Here is a 23,046-nt window from a genome sequence, read left to right on the forward strand (position 1 = left end):
TATCTGGTTCACTAATGTCCTTTAGGGAAGGAAATCTGCTATCCTTACCTGGTCTGGCCTACATGTGACTCAGACCCACAACGATGTGGTTAACTACTGCCCTCTGCAATTGGCCTCACCACCACCATATTCTTTTTAAATTTAGAGTACCCAATTTTTTTTTTTTCAATTAAGGGGCAATTTAGCCTGGCCAATCCACCTACCCTGTACATCTTTGGGTTGTGGGGGTGAGGCCCACGCAGACACGAGGAGAATGTGCAAACTCCACACGGACAGTGACCCGGGGCTGGGATCAATCCCGAGTCCTCGGCGCCGTGAGGCAGCAATGCTAACCACTGTGCCACCATGCCGCCCTCACTACCACCTTCTTAAGGGTAATCCAGAATGGACAGTAAAGGCTGGCTTTGCCAGCGCCATCCATATCCTGGTGAGTAAATAAACAAAAAACCAAAACTGATCACTGACCAGTGTGGGAAACTGAATCTTGGCAAAAAAACTCAAAGAAACACCTTTTAAAAAAAATTTAGAGTACCCAATTATTTTTTCCAATTAACGCGTGGCCAATCCTCCTACCCGGCACATCTTTGGGTTGTGGGGGTGAAACCCACACAGACACGGGGAGAATGTGCAAACTCCACACGGACAGTGACCCAGGGCCGGGATTCGAACCCAGGTCCTCAGCGCCGTAGCTCAAAGAAACACCTGGAAGATTTGGGGATCTTTACCAATTCGCCCAGGAACTGATTTTGAACGATTTATGTTACATCATTGAGACTTAAAGACACTCAAACCGTTTAAAATGCGGCTAAGGTGACCCCCCAGGTTGGTTTACCAAGTGCTACAGCCAGCAAGCTACGTATGGACTGTATGCCATATCAGTTCCCTCCTGGGGTTGAATGGTTTTAATTCATTTGCACAGCAGGGGGCTCAACTTAACAGCCAATACTGTCTATCATGAGCTCTCAGTACTGAGTCTGTTGCTCTGTTGCCAGGAGGATCTCAGTAAAGTGTAACAGTGGGATGTGGAGACTTCACATATGCTTCTTTTTGAGCAGCGAGATCCAAAACGTGCACTGGCGACATTAAAGAAAGACTTGCATTTATATAGCGCTTCTCATGACCATCGGCTGTCTCAGTGCTTTCCACCCAATGAAGTCCTTTTTTTTTAATGCAGTCACTGCTGCAACATAGGAAATATGACAACAAATTTGCACTTAGCAAACGCCCACAAACAACAAAGTGATAGTGACCAGACAATCTGTCTTTGTAATGATTGGTATATAAGGGCCAGGACACGGTGGCACAGTGGTTAACACTGCTGCCTCACAGCGCCAGGAATCCAGGTTCGATTCCAACCTTGGGTGACTGTGTAGAGTCTGCACATTCTCCCCGTGTCTGCGTGAAGTTTCCTCTGGGTGCTCTGGTTCCCTCCCACAGTCCAAAGGTGTGCAGGCTAGGTGGATTGGCTATGCTAAATTGCCCTTAATGTCCAAAGAGGTTAGGTGGGGTTACTGGGTTACGGGGATGGGGTGGGGGCATGGACCTAGGTAGAGTGCTTTTTCGGAGAGCCAGTACTGTCTCGATGGGCCAAATGGCCTCCTGCACTGTAATGTTTCTATGATTCTATGACAGAAGAGCATAACTCCCACTCCTCTTCTTCGAAACCTGAGATCTTTGAGATGCAGCCGAGCAGGCAGACAGGGCATCTCATCCTAAAGACATCCCGGCACTCCTTCAGTAAGGCATTGGAATGCCCGCTGAGATATTTGCACTTGTGGGACTTGAACCCAGAAATTTGTGGTTCGGAAGTGACTCTGTTGCTGATTTAGCCGTGGCTGACAGATTGCAGATTTTGTCCCCGCAGCTATGATTTGAGTCTGAATAGGGCATTTGGTCGCCAGGTAAAGTCCAGTTGGGTAAAGTCCAGTTGGGTAAAGTCCAGTTGGGTAAAGTCCAGTTGGGTAAAGTCCAGTTGGGCACAGTCATTCACAGGGGCGGCGGTGAGGAAATCCTCAGGTGATGGATTCAGAATACAGCCAAGAGTTAAGTTACCCCGCTGTGCTATTTTTGTAGCTCAAAGTTTAGTGTTACCAACAAGTTCCTTTTTAAAAAATGATTCTTCACTAATTTCAAAGATGTGCAGGTTAGATGGATTGACCATGATAAATTACCCTCAGTGTCCCAAAGGGTTGGGTGGGGCTACTGGGTTACGGGGATAGAGTGGAGGTGTGGGCTTGTTGTGGGGTGCTCTTTCCAAGGGCCGGTGCAGACTCGATGGGCCGAATGGCCTCCTTCTGCACTGTATGATTCTATGAATTTAACACACTTACAAACCTCAATTCTCAGTATTTTGAGTATTGTATAATTTTATATCATATATAAGTATATCATCATATACTTATATCATATATCATGTGTCATCGAGGGAAAATGATTGGGGAATTATTTAATTGATTAGATTTTGCTGACCCCTGCAATTTCAATCTAATTTTGCCTTTATTTCCTATCTGCATGAGACACTGAATAGTGAGGAGCTGGGCTACAGCCGACAGGATAATGGATGTCTGGCAGGATGTTGCAAAGCAATAACTCAGTCGTACAGTCCTGATCGTCTTGTAAATCAAGAGGGTGAAACTCTAGTGTGTTTATGGCTGATCCACTGCCTTCAACTCACTGACAAAAGGTCGTCCACATTTTCACATTTACACTGGCCGGAAAATTTCAATCTTTAGTTTTTGTTTTTTACCTCCGTATTATCTGAACAGCAGTAAAGCTCGAGAGTAACCGAGGCACTGGTGGTATAGGATGCGGCATATACTCTGAGCTAGCTCGCTACCAACGTACCAAGTCAAATAAGCCTCATGATATTATATATATATATAGACCCAGTTAATTTGCACCATATCTCAATGTGATATATGGGGGCAGGATTCTCCGTTAGCCGACGCCGAAATCGGGGAGTGCGATCGGGACGAGAGTAGCTTCCGACGGCAAAATTGCGGCAGGAGCTGGTTTGATGCCAAATTGCGATTCTCCGTCACTTCAAAAATGACGTCATTGCGTTTCACTCCGCACGTACTTTATAAACCGTTAGCATATCGTTAATGGGCCCACCCACGATTCTCCGCCTCTGATGGGCCGAGTCCCCGACGGCTTGGTTCACTTGAAGCTTTCCAAAATCGTGAACCTGGCGTGGTGGCTGCTGAGAGACAGGGTGTATGGACAGTGTCCATCATCGCCATAGTTTGCCGTCAGTCGTGTCGCTGGCTTGGGGGGTGGGGGGCTTCTGCCAGGACCGGGGGGAGTAGTCAGGGTGGCCAGGAGGTGGGCTGTGGGGTCGGTGGACAGACACGGAGCACCATTGCCGTGGTCGGCAAGGCAGCCATGCAGCTGCGCACACCGTTAACAGCCCACTATAAACCTAGTGCCAAGGGTCGTATAGTTGCCCCCCCTCCCCAGGAACCCCCCTGAGTGCCCACTGGCCCCAGCCAACCCATATGCTGTATGGGAGCGCTCCAGCACAATCAGTGCCATCTTTTTGGCTTTGATAAGTGTGTGTGGGGATTGTAATGTGTATCTGAGGCTGCAGCTTGTCAGCCTCCCGAGTGTCAATCACGGACCCGGCCATTCCCGTACCGGTTTTCATGGGAATCGACTGTGATCCACGCGGCTCTGGTGCTAGCCCCTCAACGGTAGTGGCATCGTTCCAGGTGTAGCGCCGATTTCTCTCTTGTAAATGTCTCCATTGGCGTCAGACTTAGTCTCAGAAACTGATCATTCCGCCCACGGAATTCCATATCATTGATATCTTCCTGTAAGTGTGTGGAACAAGGTGGTGTTTCCTTTCTTGTACAGTGGTTAGCACTGTTGCTTCACAGCGCCAGGGTCCCGGGTTCGACTCCCGGCTTGGGTAACTGTCTGTGCGGAGTCTGCACGTTCTCCCTGTGTCTGCGTGGGTTTCCTCGGGGTGCTCCAGTTTCCTCCCACAAATCCCGAAAGACGTGCTTGTTAGGTGAATCGGACATTCTGAATTCTCCCTCTGTGTACCCAAACAGGCGCCAGTGTGATTTTCACAGTAACCTCATTGCAGTGATAATGTAAGCCTACTTGTGACACTAATAACGATTATAAAGACTACTGTGTGCTATGTACTGTACATAATTTGGGACGAAATGTTCTTCAAAATGTCAAAATGTCAGGTGGCAGGTTCTGACCGAAAACCGCATGTTTCTCCCAGAAACGCAGCCAACTTTTCACTCCAGATCTTCTTTTTTTAAATTTAGAGTACCCAATTATTTTTTCCAATTAAGGGGCAATTTAGAGTGGCTAATCTACCTATCCTGCACATCTTTGTGTTGTGGGGTGAAACCCACGCAGACACAGGGAGAATGTGCAAACTCCACACGGACAGTGACCCAGGGCCGGGATTCGAACCTGGGTCCTCAGCGCCGTAGGCAGCAATGCTAACCACTGCGCCACCGTGCTGCCCCCACTCCAGATCTTCTGACACTTTGTCAAAAAAAAGGAGGGGGGGCATGTTTTGCGGTGACATTTTGGCAGGGCTAGGCCTGATTGAGCCAGCAAGCAAGCCCCCACAGTGATCGGGGGGGCCGTTATTAAAGTGTTCCCCGATTGTAAGAGCATAGAAAAGCCCCTCCCCTTAATGGACATCGGGACCCGCAGCAAACAAGGGAAACACACACAACCCTTGCAGACAGAGAGGCAACCTCCCCTCTGAGCCCCCGCCACTCTATGTTTAACCACCCCCCTCCACACCTCACCTGCAGTGGGGTAGGCTGGTGCCATGTCCAGTCCACCAGGTTAATCCTGGCAGACTGTTGCCGAGTGATGAGGAGATGTTTCCTTCTTGTGATCACCCATCAGAGACCTTCACTAGGTATGAATTCCCCCCTCACATTCCTCCCTTGTCCTCGACTCTTCTCACCCACCTAACGGTGCTTATCAGCCTGGCCTTGGCGAGATCTCAGACGTGCCTCACAGTCCCGGCTCCATCGCTGAAGACCTTCCTTGGGAACTGCCTGCAGTCCCAGGAAAAATAAAATAGGAGCAGGAGTAGGCCCATCGAGCCTACTCATGGCATTCAATGTGATCACAGCTGATCATCTATCTCAATGCAACACTCCTGTGTTCTCCCCATACCCTTTGCCACCTCGAGCATGTAGAAATATATCGGTTTCCTTCTTTTTTTAAAAATAAATTTAGATTAGCCAATTTTTTTTTCCAATTTAGCGTGGCCAATCCACCTACTCTGCACATTTTTGGGTTGTGGGGGCGAAACCCACGCAGACACTGGGAGAATGTGCAAACTCCACACGGACAGTGACCCAGAGCCGGGATCGAACCTGGGACCTCAGCGCCGTGAGGGGGTTGTGCTAACCACTAGGCCACCGTGCAGCCCTCTGTTTCCTTCTTAAATATATTCAGTGACTTGGCCTCTGCATCATTCTGTGGTAGAAAATTCCACAGGTTCACCACCCTGAGTGAAGAGATTTCTCCTCATCTCAGTCCTAAATGGCCCACCCCATATCCTGAGACTGCGCCCCCACCCCCACCCGCCAACCAAGGGAAATATCATCCTGCATCCAGTCTGTCCAGCCTTGTCAAAATTTTATTTGTTTCAATTAGATCCCGTCTCACTCTTCGAAATTTGAGTGAACACGGGCCTAGTCGACCCAATCACTCCCCATAATTCTGCCTTCCCAGGAATCAGTCCGGTGAACCTTTGCTGCACTTCCTCCATGGAAAGTGTATCCTTTCTTAGGTAAAGGGACCAAATCCACACACAATACTCCGGGTGTGGTCTCACCAAGGCCGTGGACAGCTGCACTAAGACATCCTCGCTCCTGTACTCAAGTCCTCTTGCAATGAAGACCAACATACCATGTATATGCCCACTCACTCAACTTGTATAAATCACCTTGAATTGTCTTAATATCCTCCTCACGACTCACATTCCCACCACGTTTTGTGTCATCGGCAAACTTGGACATATTCATTTGGTTCCCTCATCCAAATCATTGGTGTATGTTGTGAATAGCTAAGACCCAAGCACTGATCCCTGCAGAACTCCACTGGTCCCAGCCTGCCACTTTATAAAAGACCCATTTATTCCTACTCTCTGTTTCCTGTCTGCTAACCAATTCTCAATATGTGGCAATATATTACTCCCACATGCTTTAATTATACTCGCTGACCTCTTTTTAAAAAAAAAAATTAATTTAGAGTACCCAATTCATTTTTTTCCAATTAAGGGGCAATTTAGCGTGGCCAATCCACCTACTCTGCACATCTTTGGGTTGTGGGGGTGAAACCCACGCAAACACGGGGAGAATGTGCAAACTCCACACGGACAGTGACCCGGGGCCAGGATCGAACCCGAGTTCTCAGCGCCTTAGGGACCTAGATTTGTCTTCACTAATCTTTTTCTTGTTACATATTTATGGAAGGTTTTACAGTCTGCTTTTACGTTACCTGCACGTTTGCTCTCATGCTCTATTTTTTTCCCTCTGAATCAATCTCTTGGTTCTTCTTTGCTGAACTCCCCCCCCCCCCCCCCCCCCCCCCCCCTCAATCCTCACGCTGGAGACAGGTTGGCCTCTCCAATGGGGACGGAAGGGCTGCTTTCAAGCTGGTTGATGGGCCAATAGCAAGTAAGTGGCTGCAAAAGAGTCACCCTGAACTTCACCCCCACCGCCCAGGTTGCGTGTTTGCTGCCAGCTCACCATTCGCAGCCAGTGGGATTTTCCGATCCCAAAGTTGATGCCGTTTTACATGGCTCACCCGTCACGCTGCCGGGGAATCTGCTGCTGAGGGTTGGCTTCGGTGAGACTGAAAATCTACATAAGTCAGCAGATCGTAGGCCCATTTCTCTTGTCTGATCTTACTAAGAGACATCGGCAATCTATTACCTCTGAGAACTGAGAGATCAGTTTGGCCTCGTGGCCTGGGTGGGCATGAAGTAAAGGTCAGCCCGGGCCTGGATTGTTGACAAATAACTGGGCAATGCTCACTCGCTGACTAATGCGCTGGTCAGTTCCAATTTTATTGGCCCCTTTTTCTTTTTCTTGCTTGTAGACAGTCGGTGCGGCAACTATTGACTTGGGTATCCAGCCTTGTGAGTAGAGTGCTTCATCACTCTTATACTTTCGCTAAAACTTGCCCTCCCAGCTCCACCCAGCATTCCTTCCAATTTTGGTGGCATTGAATCCAATCACAGAACACAGAACACAGAACAGTACAGCAAAGAACAGGCCCTTCGGCCCTCGATGTTGTGCCGAGCAATGATCACCCAACTCAAGTCAACGTATCCACCCTATACCAGTTACCCAACAACCCCTCCCAATTAACCTTATTCTTTAGGACACTAAGGGCAATTTAGCATAGCCAATCCACCTAACCCGCACATCTTTGGACTGTGGGAGGAAACCAGAGCACCCGGAGGAAACCCACGCACACACGGGGAGGACGTGCAGACTCCGCACAGACAGTGACCCAGCCGGGAATCGAACCTGGGACCCTGGAGCTGTGAAGCATTTATGCTAACCACCATGCTACCGTGCTGCCTTTCGCAAAGTGCAGGCTTCCTGGCACAGGAAGCAGAGTTGGAAAATCCAGACGGGCTTCCTTCAGCTCTGCGAACATAGCGGGGAGCATTCAAGGTTCATCAAAGCTTCTGGTTCACTTTACAAACAAGCTGTTTGGGCTGAAGCTTCCATATTGGCCACCAAATTAGACATGCAACAGAATCTTTCAGGAAAGGCTGTGAGTGATGTCCTTGTGGGAAGTGAGTTGCCATTTGAGGTTCTTGACATATAGTCTATACCCACTGCTTCCCTTCCCAGCCACACTCGATAGTGATCCAAGATTCGGGACCAAAGGAAGAAAGTTTGCATTTATACCAGACCTTTCACATCCATTGGAAATCCCTTTGCAACCAATGAGCTCCTATTGTATTTAAAAAGCAGCAGCCAGTTTGTGCACAGCAAGGTCTCCCGGCCTCTTGTTCAAAATAGTACATTGGAATCTATTAGTCCACCTGAGTGGGGAGATGGGGCCTTGATTTAAAGGCACCTCTGACAGTGCAGCACTCCCCTCGAGTATTGCGCTTGGGTGTCGGATTTGTACTCACAAAGCTGTCAGCTGAATAATAGCTCCCCAATTCAATTCCCAGTCGGACAGGATTCGTGCTCCTGATCACCAACCGGGGACTCCTGCTGAATTGCGTCTATGTGAATGTACGTGTTGAGTTGGAACAGGTTTGGGCTCCTTCATGGGCAGTCGGAGAATACCTGCCGCCCTGGCTGTCTGGTGAATAATAGTCACTAATCTCATTTGCCTTCAAGCGGCTCACTGGGAGCACCACCATTCGTCTCTCCTCCCCCCCCCCCCCCCCCCCCCACCCTGCCCCCACCTCCGACATTCAGACGAATGAAGAAAATTCCGGGGGGTGGGGAGAAAGCACCCATCTATCAAGCAAGATGTCATTAAGCTGTATGAGCTTTACATTTGCATAATTTCCTCACTATTATTCCCCGCAGAACTATTTTACAATGCCTTCCAACCTAATTATGGGTTTAACGCAACCATTTCAAGAATCATTTTATAGCTTTCTGATTTTTGACGAGCACATCCCTAGTAACTGTGATTATGTCTTCAATTTGGTACATTAAGGAAATCTGGAGCGCCAGTGTGAGCATAATGCCACAGAGGAGATCTGTGAGGAACATATGGGATAAGGCATGAACCAAGTTTCTACTGCACAGTGTTAAACCTACAGGCACAATTCTATTTCATTGCCACCCCCCCTTCTGTTTATATTCCTCTCCTTTCTGTCAACCAGCCATACTATTCATTTCTCCCACTGCGGATACCGTGACCCTCGAACCCTACCTCAGCCATCACTACTCCTCTGCCTTCCTACTCTGCTGCCTCCATCAAAGGCTTCACTCCTTCTCCCAGCCATCCTCTGTGACTCTTAGTGTTCTCTAGTGAGCCCATTGAGACAGTCGTTGCTGACCGTTTACAAGCAGCAATCACAGTGCCCCTAACCATCCTCTCTCACTGACCTCCCAGCCCAGAGCAGACCATTGAGGGCCAACTCCACCAACCTCCTCTACTTCCCGATATTTCATTGCGGCTGGGTCCGTGATACACTTTCCCTCCTTAGTTCCTCTGCAGCCTTTGACACCGTTGACTGTACCATTCCCTAAGGCCTCTGTTGCCCAGTTTGATGATTCCACTTTTAACCAAAACATGCCAGCGGCAACTTCTCTCCGCCTCCCATTATCCTCTTTTTTTCTTCTCATCTACATGCTGCTCATTGGCTACACTATCTGCAGACATGGGGCCCACTTCCACCTACATGCTCAGGGCACCTCTCCGATATCCCTTGACTCCATCAGTGACTCCCCTGTATAATTTCCTCCTGTTCAGCTTTGAAATCATTCTCTTCAGCCCCCACCATGACTCCTTTGTTACTGATTTCACCTTGCCTACAGACTGAACCAAACTATTTGCAAACACGCCGCCCCAAGAGTTGAGCTTCCAACCCCATGGCATTGCCGTCAGAGATCACTTCTGTACTTTGATCCCTCCCCTCCCCTCTGCCCATCGCCTACTGAAATTGTCATCTGTACCTTTGCCACCTCCAGATTCAACTACTCAAATGCTCTCCCATCGTTTACACTCTGCAAGCTTCAACTCATCCTGATCTCCTGCCCACATCTTAGATCACCTCAAGCCCCACTCACCAATTCATTAACCCATGTTGGCTCTCGTTTCCCGCCACCTCAAGTTAAAGTGAACCTGTATTTAAATCCTTCCATAGCTTTCCCGCAGCCTCAGGATAGCACCTCCGGGAAACACTCCATTCCTTTTGACTACCTCTCGTAAGAACCCTCTTCCCTTTCTCCACTCTTGGAGACAAGGAAGGCACCGGTGGGATTTTCCCAACCGGCGTTGGTGAGCCGGAAAGTTCCAAGTGAAAGAACACTTATGAGACCAAATGCTGTAGGGCGGCACGGTGGCGAATTGTTAGCACTGATGCCTCACAGCATTGAGGACCCGGGTTCGATCCCGGCCCTGGGTCACTGTCCATGTGGAGTTTGCACATTCTCCCCGTGTCTGCATGGGTCTCACCCCCACAACCCAAGATGTGCAGGGTAGGTGGATTGGCCATGCTAAATTGCCCCTTAATTGGAAAATAATAATTGTGCGCTCTAAATTCATGAAAAAAAAGAGACCAAATGCTTTTGCATTTTGTTTATTTATATATATTAACTTTCCTTTTCCCATGTCCGATCAGAGCATTTTTTTCCGCGATATTTGTTTTTTATTTCTATTCTGGTATCCAAAGCATGTTGGGAATGTTTGGATAGAAATAAAAATAGCCGAGAGTTATCTGTAGACTGCCCGGAAATATGACAAAAATTGGAGAGTTCAGCAGAACAGGAAGACCTTAAAATTACAGAAGGGACGTGAAAAGGAGCTGTTATGATAAAAATGTTTACTGGGGCTCATGGAGTGCCAAGGCATCCAACGCAAACAACAAACTCTTGCAACCCGTTGGCAGGTGAAGTTAACATTAACAATCGGTTTGATTCTAAAAGCACCTCAGCTAGGGCTTCCCAAACCATGGGCTGCGTGCTCCAAGGCCGCAATGTCGACTGACAAGTGAAAACCCTGCAACTCTCCCCCTCCCCCAATTAACATCACTCCCCCCTCCCCCAGTCAACAACTCTCCCAATCGACAACTCCCAATGGGGGAATGTTTCTGAAGAACTGGCCTAAATGCTGTAGGGACTGACTGTTTTTTTTTACAGGTGTGAGTCGACACCTAACTAGCTACGAAACGTGCAAATTTTGTGCAGGAATGTCCATGGTATACTCCTCTAGTGTAATCATATAGAACAGTATCACTTGGAAAGAGGCCGTTTGGCCCACCCAGTGTGAGCTGGCTCTTTTGAAGAGCAATCCACAGCCCCGCTCTCGTGCAATTATTTCCTCCTGTATGGCTTTAGCCAATTCCCTGTTTCCATTCCACCGTCAGTTACTGCATTCCAAATTCTAGGTTTCTCCTCACGTCATCGCTGCTCCTTTTTGTCAAGAGCGTGTGAGTTCTGAGCCTAGTTTAGTCTGATGCCATTAAGGGTGGCAAGTCAGAAAGAAAGCTTCAGATATCTTAATTGAATGCGTCGAAGCAGATTTGTGAATCGCCCAAATTGTGGGTGAGGAACTGGCTTGAGCTGCTGTCACCTGGCAGCCTTGTCATGTTGCCAAGCATGTTGTCCACTCGGAGCAGTACCTTGGCAGTGCCAAACGAGGCAACGTTCCACTTCACTGCCCACCAAAAGGGGAGATTTGCATATTATGTTGCTCCCTCACTTGCCCACAGCCTCTTTCCGCCTCCTACATTTGTCTTCTGCCATCCCAGCTCTCTTGCCGTACAACCTCAGAACGCCCGTTCAACAATTTCTGCTCTCTTGCGCAGTCATTTGCTTTTCAGAGGCTGCAATCCTATCTAGTCCAACCTGTAGCCTTTCCTGTTGGCTTCTGGGCCAGAAATCCCAACACCAAGCATCCCATTGCAGCTCCACGTCGGAAGCCCATTGGAATATGAAATAAGCCGGCCTCTTAAACAATCAGCATGATTGGCCGGTTCTGGGAGCCACAGATCTAGCGACAGGTCACAAATGTTGCTTTGATCTTCTAAATCCAACCTCGCCAATGATTCATAAGAGTTAAAATCATTTTTAGCTCTGTCGCATGGCATCCCAAGGCATAATTAATTATATTGATAGTAGCCACATCCCAAATGACATTTTTCTGTTTCAAAATAAATTTAGTGTATCCAATTCAGTTTTTCCAATTAAGGAGCAATTTAACGTGGCCAATCCACCTAGCCTGCCCATCTTTTGGGTTGTGGGGGCGAAACCCACGCAAACATGGGGAGAATGTGCAAACTCCACACAGACAATGATCCAGAGCCGGGATCGAACCTTGGACCTCAGCACCGTGAGGCAGCAGTGCTCACCACTGCCCACATCCAATCCATTTTCCATTTCCACCGTTGCAACAGGGCCCTGCACTTCCGGCCGGATGTCCGTACATGCACGTGGCAGCGGCCCCACGCAACATGACAGACTCACACAGCGGACAGTCCCTGAGTATGTAGGCCCCACCCCTCGAGAATGCATGCGCCCGCTGATCAGTGGCCCCCGATCGCAAGCCTGGCCGTCCTGGAGGCCCCCCAGTGACGGATACACCCGTGTCTGTAGACGGATACCAGGGCGTCTGTAGACCGAGTCCGCTGCCACCACTCCGGGTGCCCACCAGGTGGAACGATGAGTGAACCACGCCGGCGGTAAGTCGGGCAGTTGCCAGCGAAGAATCGCCGCAGGGGCCTCTTTCAATGGCCCCCGACCAGCGATGGCACGCGCACGATTGGCGGCGATTCTCCTGGAGAGTTGCTGATTCGAGGGAGCAGCGTCGGACCCGATCGCGGGGCTGATGCCCAATTCTCCACCCCCACGCCGCGTGCGATTGTGACTTGGAGGCTCAGAGAAACCCGGCCCATATTTTGGTTGGTGACCAGAAATGTGCTATATTTCCCACAAAGTTACACCAGTGGAAAAGAAGCAGCTGAAGATATCCTTGGCTTACTTGTGCAGGTCAGATCACCTGTGTTTTTCCCTCCTTTCCTCCCTCTTTCCCTGCTTTCCCTCCTTTCACTCCTTCCCTCCTTCTTTCCCTCCTTCCCTCCTTCTTGCCCTTCTTAACTTCTTCTTCCCTCACTCTTTCCGCCCTTCCTTCCCTCTTTCCACCCTTCCCCACTTCTTTCCCCGTCCTTCCCTCTTTCTGTCTTCTATCCCTCAACCGTCCTCCCTCCCTCCTTGCCTCCATCCCTCCTTCCCTCCATCTTCCCCTCCTTCTTTCCCATTTTCTGTCCTGCCATCTTTCTTTCCACTCCTTCCCTTCACCCCTCCTCAATCCCCGCCGTTTCTGCTTTTCTGACCTATCCTCCTTCTTTCCCTCCCTCTTTACCTCCTTCCATGCCTCGTTGCAACCCTCCGTCCTTCCCTCCCTCTTTCCTTCCCTCATTCTTCCCATCATTTCTGTCCTTCCCTCCCTCTTTCCGTACTTCGCTGTCTGTTTGTGACCTTCCCACCCTCTTTCCACCTTCCCTCACTCCATCCGTTCCTTCTTTCCATCCATCCATGTTTTAGGAGAGGTGGACCCCCTCCCCGTGGGGGCCTTGAGATCAGTTTGCCATTTCCCCTCCGTTCATGACTTTTATTTTTCTCCTGTCACCTTACGTTTCTCCGCTGCAAATTCCATCTCCTTGAAAGGTGGCACACTTCAAACAGATATTAATCTAATCGGCAGGATGTAATGTTTAATGAGATATCAAATCTCCAGCATCTATCTAATGTTTGACCAACAATGTTTTAATTAACGGTGGATTTTAGGTGTCGTGTTTGATTAAATTTTGTTGTTGAAAGTTCAACGTTTTGTCCCCAACGAGAAAAGGTTTGTCACAAATGGTTAGTGGTGAAAATCCAGAATTTCACAACGGATTATCAGATGTGTGGCTCAAAGTGGTTAAACACTGTAGATGAGATAAGTAAGAATGTCAGTTCAAAGGAGCATCATGGGTGCTGCCTGTCTCTTAAGAGTTGTATTTAGCTTTTCAATAGTTCTCAACTTGTAATCTTCCTTCACTGTGAAAGGAATTGGCAGAGCCCATCGTCCTTCACTGAAGCACAGTGGTTCGCACTATGCTTCACAGCGCCAGGATCCCAGGTTCGATTCCCGGCTTGGGTCACTGTCTGTGCTGAGTCTGCACGTTCTCCCCGTGTCTGCGTGGGTTTCCTCCGGGTGCTCCGGTTTCCTCCCACATTTCAAAGATGTGCAGGTTAGGTGGATTGGCCATGATAAATTGCCCTTTGTGTCCAAAAATAAAGGTTAGGTGGGGTTACTGGGTTGCGGGGATAGGGTGGCGACGTGGGCCTAAGTAGGGTGCTCTTTCCAAGAGCCGGTGCAGACATGATGGGCCAAATGGCCTCCTTCTGCACTGTAAATTCTATGTTCAGTTATTTCAGTGTCAAATTACTGCCCAGTGGGCCACTCCCATTAAAGCCCCAGAACCCACTGCCAAATTTGTTTGTCTCCGTCCATTTTCACCAAGGTGGCAGTTGGGCACTATGGTTGGCCTCAGTTCCCATAGACAAGGGGTGAGAGAAGGGTAGAATCAGCCAAGGTTCCCACTGCTATCCAGTGACTCCTCTGGATAGTCCTTGAGTTTGTCTGAATGGGGGACAGGGCCAAGCTCAGCGGTGAGCTTTTTGCTTGACTGAGAAGCCTGGGAGCACTCTGTGTCAACATTCTCAGGTAAAGAGAGCTTCCAGTTGAGGAGACGGAGCTTTGCCTCTCGGCATCCATGAAGCCATTTCCTAGCAACACTTTGGGCTGGAATTTATCAGCCCTCTGGAGAACAGGAAGGCTGCAAGCTTTGTAAAATCGGGGTGAGAGGCGAGCCTAAAATCTTCCCGCCATCGTAGGATATTCTCAGGTGGGAACAGCAGCAGGGGGCCAATTAAAACAATCAAGTTCCACTCCCTGCTCCTGCCGGCATCTTACTGGTGTCGGGTCAGACCACCGCCAAACACTGGTGCCCTCCCAGCACCAGGGGGGTGTGGGGGGGCCTTCCTTCAAGGCTACTCCATGTCAAAAGCCACCCCCATTGCCCACTGATCTGACACCATCACTGGAGGCTCAATCCCCCTGGCCGGGGCCTGCTGTCCTGGGCCCTGGCACAGTAAAATTAGATTTCACCCAGTCTTCAAGTTTGTGTCCTGGAGGCACCCTCTTCCTTCTGAAGCCTCAACAGTGGCCACCCCTAATGGTGGAGCTGCCGAGCTGCCAGCAGCACTGAAGAGGCCAGGCTGCTATCCTCAACTGGCTGCTTCTGGTAAGATGGCGGCTGTTGGCGTGGTGAGGTGGGGGTGGGGGGGGGGGGGGGGGGGGGCGTGGTGTGTGCGCGCAAGGCTTCCTACCTTCTGGAAAATTCCTGGTCTTGGATCTTATTGTTGAGAATTTGAAAGCGAGCAGGAGAAAACATTTTAAAAAAAATGTTTTTATTCAGGTTTTTCCTTTTATACAAAACAGAGATGACAATGAACATACACAGAATTTATATACATCAGTTGCAACTCGCATTTTTTACAATTACCCAGCTTTGACTTGGATCCTCACCCCAATTCCACCTATTTCCCAAGTACCCCTCCCCTTCCTGCTGTCTATTGTGCCTCCTTTGTTCGTTGGTTCATCCAACCTGAACCTATTGGGGTAGCGCAGTGCCACATAAGATGCTCCGTGTTAAGTTGCCCTTATTTGGTTGTCCCTGTTCATAGGCGTTTGGTCCGAGGGGGAGGGGGGGGGGTTATGGTTGGGTTCTGTGTCTCTTTGTTTCCCTCCCCCCCCCCCCCCCCCCCACCCCTCCTCTCCCCCTGCCCCTCCCATCCCCTTTCTGTTTGTGTCTGTGGTTCTTCTGTGGATCCCCCCCACCCCCTCCCCCTGACTTATTGGCTGCTGGCTACAAACAGGTCTTGGAGCAGGTTGGTGAATGGCCTCCACATCTTGTGGAAGCAGCAGGAGAAAACATGAGGTGAATCAGGAAGGAGTGATTAGTGACTCCAGGCCTGGGTTTTAAAAGACTTTAACACAATAAGAAGAAGGATAGAGTGTGGACAAAGTGTGCACAGTTTGACTTGAGCTGTCGCAGACGATGAGCTGAATCTTGACTTTGAACCTCAATTAAGTTAATGTTAATAAACCATTCAGATGTGGCGCATTTGTTTCCCAGTTTGGAGGATCACTTATCCTAGTTAGTATTGTGCTATTTAGTATTGACGGCTGTGGTGGACCTGATATCTCCCCCTGGCAGTAACATGGTGTTTACAAACAGGGCAATTAATTTTGCAAGATGACACAGCCCCTTTAATGTCCTGCAGTTTGTCGCTATGGCAACCAGCTCTCGGGGCTGTCTCTATAAACAGCTGTTGCGTGCTGTACATTTCCGATCTGTGTTCCTCAAACTGAACAAGTGAAGCACAATGGAAAACATCTGTATCCAAATTCCCCAAAGTGTTTAAAAGGAATTCCTGCAAGATACAGAAGAGTAACCGGGCTTGGCTGATAAACTGAACACAGGATAACAAATGCTTTTCTTTTCCCTCTCTCTCTGTCTCTCTCGTTCCTTCTGGGACCCGCTTTTCATAGAATCATGGAATTTACAGTGCAGAAGAAGGCCATTCGGCCCATCGAGTCTGCACCGGCCCCTGGGAAGAGCACCTTACTTGAGCCCACGCCTCCACCCCATCCCCGTAACCTAGTAACTCCACCTAGCTTTTTTGACAATAAGGGACAATTTATCATGGCCAATCCACCTAACTTGCACATCTTTGGACTGTGGGAGGAAAGCACCAAGAGGAAACCCACCCAGACACTGGGAGAGCGCGCAAACTCCACACAGACCCACCCAGGTTAAAAACCCACCCCCTGGGGAAGGAAGAAAGAACCGGCATTTTTCTAGCGCCTTGTCATGTTCTCAGGATATCTCGAAGCATTTGACAGTCAATGAATTTTTTTTGGAACTGCAATCACTGTTATGTTGGCAACTGCAACCTCTCACAGCAGCATGGAGCAAACAGTGAAGGAAACGAAGAAGCCGTTTAATTATGCTATTGGTGAGGGAATGGCGTCCAGAACACTATTATTGAATAGTGGAACGGGAATAGTTTCTATCCTGCCTAAACTGCCGGAAGAGTGTGTCAGGGGGGATGAGAGAGAGAACCTGCATTTATGTAGCACCTTTCACAACCTCAGATGCCCTCAATCTCTCTTCCACCCCCCCCCCCACCTTTTTTTTCAAGATGCTCTTTTAAGCTGTTAGTCAGCTGATTCATTGGGCTGAATTTTATGGTGTCATGGAGGGCCAGCCATTGCGCGGGGCATTTAAAAAAAATAAATTTAGAGTAGCCAATTACTTTTCTTTTTCTAATTAAGGGCAATTTAGCATGGTCAATCCACCTAACCAGCACATCTTTGGGTTGTGGGGGTGAAACCCACGCAGACATGGGGAGAATGTACAAACTCCGCACGGACAGTGACCCAGGGCCAGGATTCGAACCCGGGTCCTCAGCGCCGTAGTCCCAGTGCTACCCACTGCGCCACATGCCGCCCTTATTGCGCAGGGCATTGACTTCAGCTGGAGCAGAAAGTCCCGTCCAATATCTCCTTATTCAGCTTGTTGACCAATTGGTTTTATTTTGAAGTGTTTTGGGAAGTCTCACTGTGACTATAGAAATGCAAGCTGTTATTGAAGTCCTGTTGAAATGTAGCCAATGTTAGAAAGTAGGGAAATGCAGCAGTCACTTTGAGCCAAGCCAGCAATAAGATAGTCGAAACCTATTTAGAAAGGAGCAGGAGGAGGCCATTCGGCCCTTCCTGTCTGCTCTGCCATTCATTATGATCATGGCTTATCATCCAACTCAGTAATCTGTTCCAGCTTTCCCCCCACATCCTTTGATCCCTTTAGCCCCAAGAGCTATATCTAACTGCTTCTTGAAAACATGTTTTCACCTCAATTGCTTTCTGTGGCAGCGAATTCCATTGGCCGACCACTCAGGGAACATCCTTCCTGTGACTAGTCCTGTTAGAACTTTATAGGTTTCTATGAGATCCCCCCCCCCCCCCCCCAACTTCTTCTAAAATCCCGTGAATATAATCGTAACAGACTCAACTTCTCCTCGTACGTTGGTCCAGCCATCCCAGGAATCAGTCTCGCAAACCTTTGCTGCGCTCCCTCTAGAGCTAGAACATCCTTCCTCAGGTAAGGAGGCCAAAACTGCTCACAATATTCCAGCTATGGCCTCGCCACGGCCCTGTATAATTGCAGCATGATATCCCTGCTCCTGTACTCAAATCCTCTCCTTATGAAGGCCAGTGTACCATTGATCTTTCACCGCCTGCTCCATCTGCAATAATCAGACAAGCTGTGTTTTTTAGTGATGCTGACAGAGGGATAAATATTGATCAGGACATCAGGGGTGGGTGGGAGGGGATGGCAGGGATAGCTACTCTTAGTGCCACCACATTTTTTTACATCCACCTGCAAGGGTTAAAGTCTCGAGTGAAAGACGGCACCTTGGGGACAGTGCAGCACTCCCTCAGTACTGCGCTGGATTTTGTATCAGGGTCTCTGGAGTGGGATTTGAACCCATGTTCTTCTGACTCCAGAGTGAGCGTGAAGCTGATGAAGAATGAAGGGAGCAGGTGGGACACTTCCAGCAGGCCTCTGGAGGCTCGGCGCCCATTCCAGGGACAGACGTCTACTGGAGCCACCAGGCTTCCCAAACCAGTGGATGCTCAGTATGCACCTGCAATTGGGATAGTCATTTAAAAAAATAAATATTCTGCATGGGATATGGGCGTGACTGGTTAGGCCAGCATTTTCTGCCATCCCTAATTGCCCTTGAACTGAGTGGTTTGCTGGGCCATTTCAGAGGGCAGTTCCTGGTCAACCACATCACTGTGGTTCTGGAGTCACATGTAGGCCAGACCAGTAAGGACGGCAGATTTCCTTCCCTAAAGGACATTTGTGAGCCAGATCAGTTTTTACATTTGCAAGTTTCTGGGTTACCATTATTGAGACTAGCTTTCAATTCCAGATTTTATTATTCCACTAGCGAGATTTCCAGTGGCGACATGTAGGAGGAAGTCGCATGTTGGGTAGATCCTGCTCAAGGCTTGATTTTGTTTTGGAACATAATGCCCGGTCCCAGGGGCAATTTCTAAACGAACAGGTGCAGGAAGAGATAAGGAGGGAGGGGGATATTTAAAACTCAGAAGAAGGCCGCAGGGAAGAAGGGGGCAAGTGAAAGTTCGCCGTTGAGCGAAAGGGTCAGCCCGGCAGCAGGAAAGATGGCGGAGGCTGGGTCGCTGGGTGGGGCCGCGGCCTTCACAGTAGAGAAGGTGACCGAGGTGATGGCCGTGGAATTTGGAAAACAGTTTGCCCATCACATGGAGGCGATGAGGAAGGAAATGATGGCAGCGATGAAGGTGCTGGTGGAGGAGGCGATCACCCCGGTGAAGGCGGCGGTGTCGAAGACATCGGCCGAGGTGCGGGAGCCGGGTGAGAAGCTGAAGAGGTGGAGGAGACTTTGTTGCAACACAGCAGTCAGCTCACCTCGATGGGTGAGGGGCTGCAGAGAGTGGTGGAGTGCCAACAAAGGATTGAGAGCGAAGGTTGAGGACCTGGAAAGCAGATCAAGATGGCAGAACTTAAGAATTGTGGGTCTGCCCGAAGGGGTAGAGGGCCCGAGGCCGACTGAGTACTTTGCCAAGATGTTGGCGGAGCTCCTGTGGGAGGGGGAAGATCCCTCCCGGTACGAACTGGACATGGCTCATTGGTCGTCGATGCCTAAACCAAAGGTGAATGTGCGGTAATAATTTGTTTTCACAGGTATCATGTGAAGGAGAAGGTCCTGAGTTGGGCAAAACTGAAGTGGTAGGTGCAGTGGGCTGGAGCTGGGATACCCATATACCAGGACCTAACTGTGGAGCTGGCGAGGAGGCGGGCGGCCTTCGGTTGAATGAAGGTGGCTCTGTACAACAGTGGCATGTTGTTTAGTGTGGTGTATCCAACGAAGATTGAGGATGACCTACAACTCAAAAGACTTTTACTTTGAGACGGTGGAGGCGGTTGAGGCTTTTGTGAAGGCAGAAGGACTGGGGCAGAAGTAAGAAATGGGACTGAGGATTGGTCTTGGACCGAGGGTAGGGGGGTTGGAAGGTTGTATGTAGTTCTATTTTCTATTTCATGTTGTTATATGTGATTAAAGGGTGTGAAGCTGCCTGTTTGGGAGGGTAGGAGTTGGGATATTTTGGGATGGCAGTTTTCTGGGGTTTGTTTGAAGGGAATTGCTTTGTTTTCTGGGACTGGGTAGGGGGGAGGGGATTTGGGGAGAAAGTGTGGCCTGGCCAGGGGCCTCCACACTAGCAAGCTTAAATTGGTTAGTGAATGGGAGTGTGGTGGGGGGAGGGGCCGTGGTCATCGGAGCCTGGTTGAACAGGTTTTGATGGGTCTGGGAGGTGTGAAAAGTGGGGGGAGGGGACCAATACTGGGAGAGGGGTTTTCGAGAGGTAATGGATTGGGGGGGGGGGGGGGGGATTCTGGCAGGGGTAAAGCTTAGATGGCAACAAAGGGACGAGGTGGGCCAGGCCCATTGGGCAGGACCCGGAGTTATGGCGATAGTGGATTTCCGGGGGGAGGGGATGGGGGGGGGGGGGGGGGGGGGGGGGGGGGGGTTGATGAGAGACTCCCGGTCAGAATAGTAACATGGAACACGAGGGGTTTGGGGGGCCAGTGAAGAGATCGAAGATGGGGCGGCACGTGGCGCAGTGGTTAGCACTGGGACTACGGTGCTGAGGACCCGGATTCAATCCCAGCCCTGGGTCACTGTCCGTGTGGAGTTTGCACATTCTCCCCATGTCTGCGTGGGTCTCACCCCCACACCACAAAGATGTGCAGGGTAGGTGGATTGGCCACACTAAATTGCCCCTTAATTGGGAAAAAAAGAATTGGGTATTCTAAATTTATAGAAAGGGTACTGTCCGGGCTCATGAGAGCAATGGGAGGGGTGGATCCATGGAGGTTCTCACACCCGAGGGAGCGGGAGTGTTCGTTCTTCTCCTCGGTTCATAAAGTATATTCAAGGTTAGATTTTTTGTGGTAGGGAAGGCATTGCTTGCGGGATTAGGGAATCAGAATACTCGGCGATAGCAATCTCAGACCATTCGCCACATTGGGTGGACATGGTCCTGGAGAAGGGGATAGCACAGAGACCAGGATGGAGAATGGACGAGGGGTTGCTGGGGGACCAAAGTTTCTGTGATAAGATCAAGAAAGTGATTGAGAAGTATGTAGGATTTAACTGCACAAGGGAAGTACCATAAGTGATAGTGTGGGAGGCTCTGAAGGTGGTAGTGAGGAGGGAGGTGATATAATTTAAGGCCAAGGTAGAGAGGGAGGAGCGTCGTAGGTTGGTTGAGGAGGAGATGCTGGAGATAGACAGGAAGTACGCTGGGGACAGGAGGAAGGAGCTCCAGGCTGGTTTTGACCAGTTTTCTATGGGGAAGGCAGTGTGTTAATTAAGGGGGCCGAGGGGAGCAGTTTATGAATATGGGGAGAAGGCGGGACGTATGCTGATGGGCCAACTTTGGAGGGAGGTGACTCTGCAGTTTCTTGTGATCTTGGGCCGAGCGGTTGCCATACCAAGCTGTGATGCAGCCGGATAGGATGCTCTCTATCGCACATCTGTAGATAAAAATAATAAATGAAAAAACTAGAACCTCTGTCATCCTGGTTTATGTCAGAGATCATACAGTGTGTGGGCATCATTGGCGAGGCCAGTGAGGGAGATGGTGGCATTGTGCTAATTTTCAGCACTTAGCGGAGAATGTTTATCCCACGGATTTCTTGTGTAGTGATGTTCACACGTGGTGAGAATTTATTGAAAAGAGATGTGAACTCTCACGGTTCCCAGGGCTTGTTCTCTAATGGATCCTTGGAGCTGATATTTGCTGCATTCTCAGAATGTCAGGAGCCTAGTTTTTCCCCAAAAGGGAGACAGGTATTTATAGAACGAAGTTGCACAGATGTAACCTATTAACCTGACCAAGATCTGCTTCCCAGCAGTACAATAAAACTACCTTGTCTCCAAATATTAAATCTGCTTTGTTGGTTCATGGTTTTAATAAAAATGTCAATCTGTGGATGCACGCTACTGGTACACAATGGACAGAAGTATCTCAGAATGTCCGATTTCAGGTGGGGAACATAGCGTCCAACCAGCCCACAGTAATGGCGCTCTTTTCCACCATATTGAGCTGCGTTTAGTGAAAACAATTTGCAAGCGCAGATTCCACACCATATAATTGGCGTGCGCCCTCTGATTCGCCCGCCCTGCCATCTCCTCTGCGCTCAAGTGCCATATTTAAAGGCCGCTCCTGTACACTTGGGAAGTGATGGCTGCCAGACTCGGGAAACATTCAGCACCACAATTTGCGGACGCCTCTCTCGGGTGCCTGTTGGACACAGTGGAGAGCCCCCCCCCCCCCCCCCCCCCCCCCCCACCACAATGTACTGTGCCCACGCTCGGGGCGAAGAGTCGCAACCAAAGTGACAAATCCAGCAAGGGAGAAGGCTGCACTCAGATTGCAAGACACGATGGAGGAGCCTATCCACCTTTATACTGAGGTGATAGCGTCGACAGGCCATACTGAGGTGATAGTGTCGGCAGGCGAAAGCACCGAGGTCAACACTGGTAGGGTGGCAGCTGCCATGGAGACCTTGGTCCAGGATATCTCTCCTGCACTGTGTGGGAACTGTCGATGCCCCATCCCTCTCAGGGAGGCAATCAGGGGCCCACAGGAGCCCACGCAGAGGAGGAGCAGCTGGTGCACACCCCAGGGCCATCCATCCAGGTGATGCATGAGAGTCCAGACCATCTGAATCCCTTCTTCCTATGATCCCAGCAGCTCCACAGGCCAAGAAGAGTGGCACTACCACACAGCAGAACCTCGAAATCTGGCTGGGCCCCCAAGTGTCGGCCCGCCAGAGGGTGCCCACCAAGGTCACTATTGACAATGTGTAGCAGTCAGCAGGTAGTCTCCACCTTTACTTTGGATGTTGGGAAAGCACCAAGACATGACGGCAGGGTTAGAAAGATCAGAGGTTGTAGTTGCACAGTGTGGAGAGGGGTGTTAATCACTGCAGTATCAAACAAAGAGACTTAATGGTTAGTATTTGTCTGCTAAGGACCACACTTTGTCATTCGTCATCTGCAACTGCCTCTGAAAGCCCATTGACTCGTGTCTTGGCCACAGCACTGATGCCCTTCGTTTGCATGCTGGTTGGGACAATCCCACACCATCCCCACCCCACACCACATGACCGAGTGACGA

The sequence above is a fragment of the Scyliorhinus canicula genome, chromosome 16 (assembly GCF_902713615.1).
Source record: "Scyliorhinus canicula chromosome 16, sScyCan1.1, whole genome shotgun sequence".
Taxonomy (NCBI): Eukaryota; Metazoa; Chordata; class Chondrichthyes; order Carcharhiniformes; family Scyliorhinidae; genus Scyliorhinus; species Scyliorhinus canicula.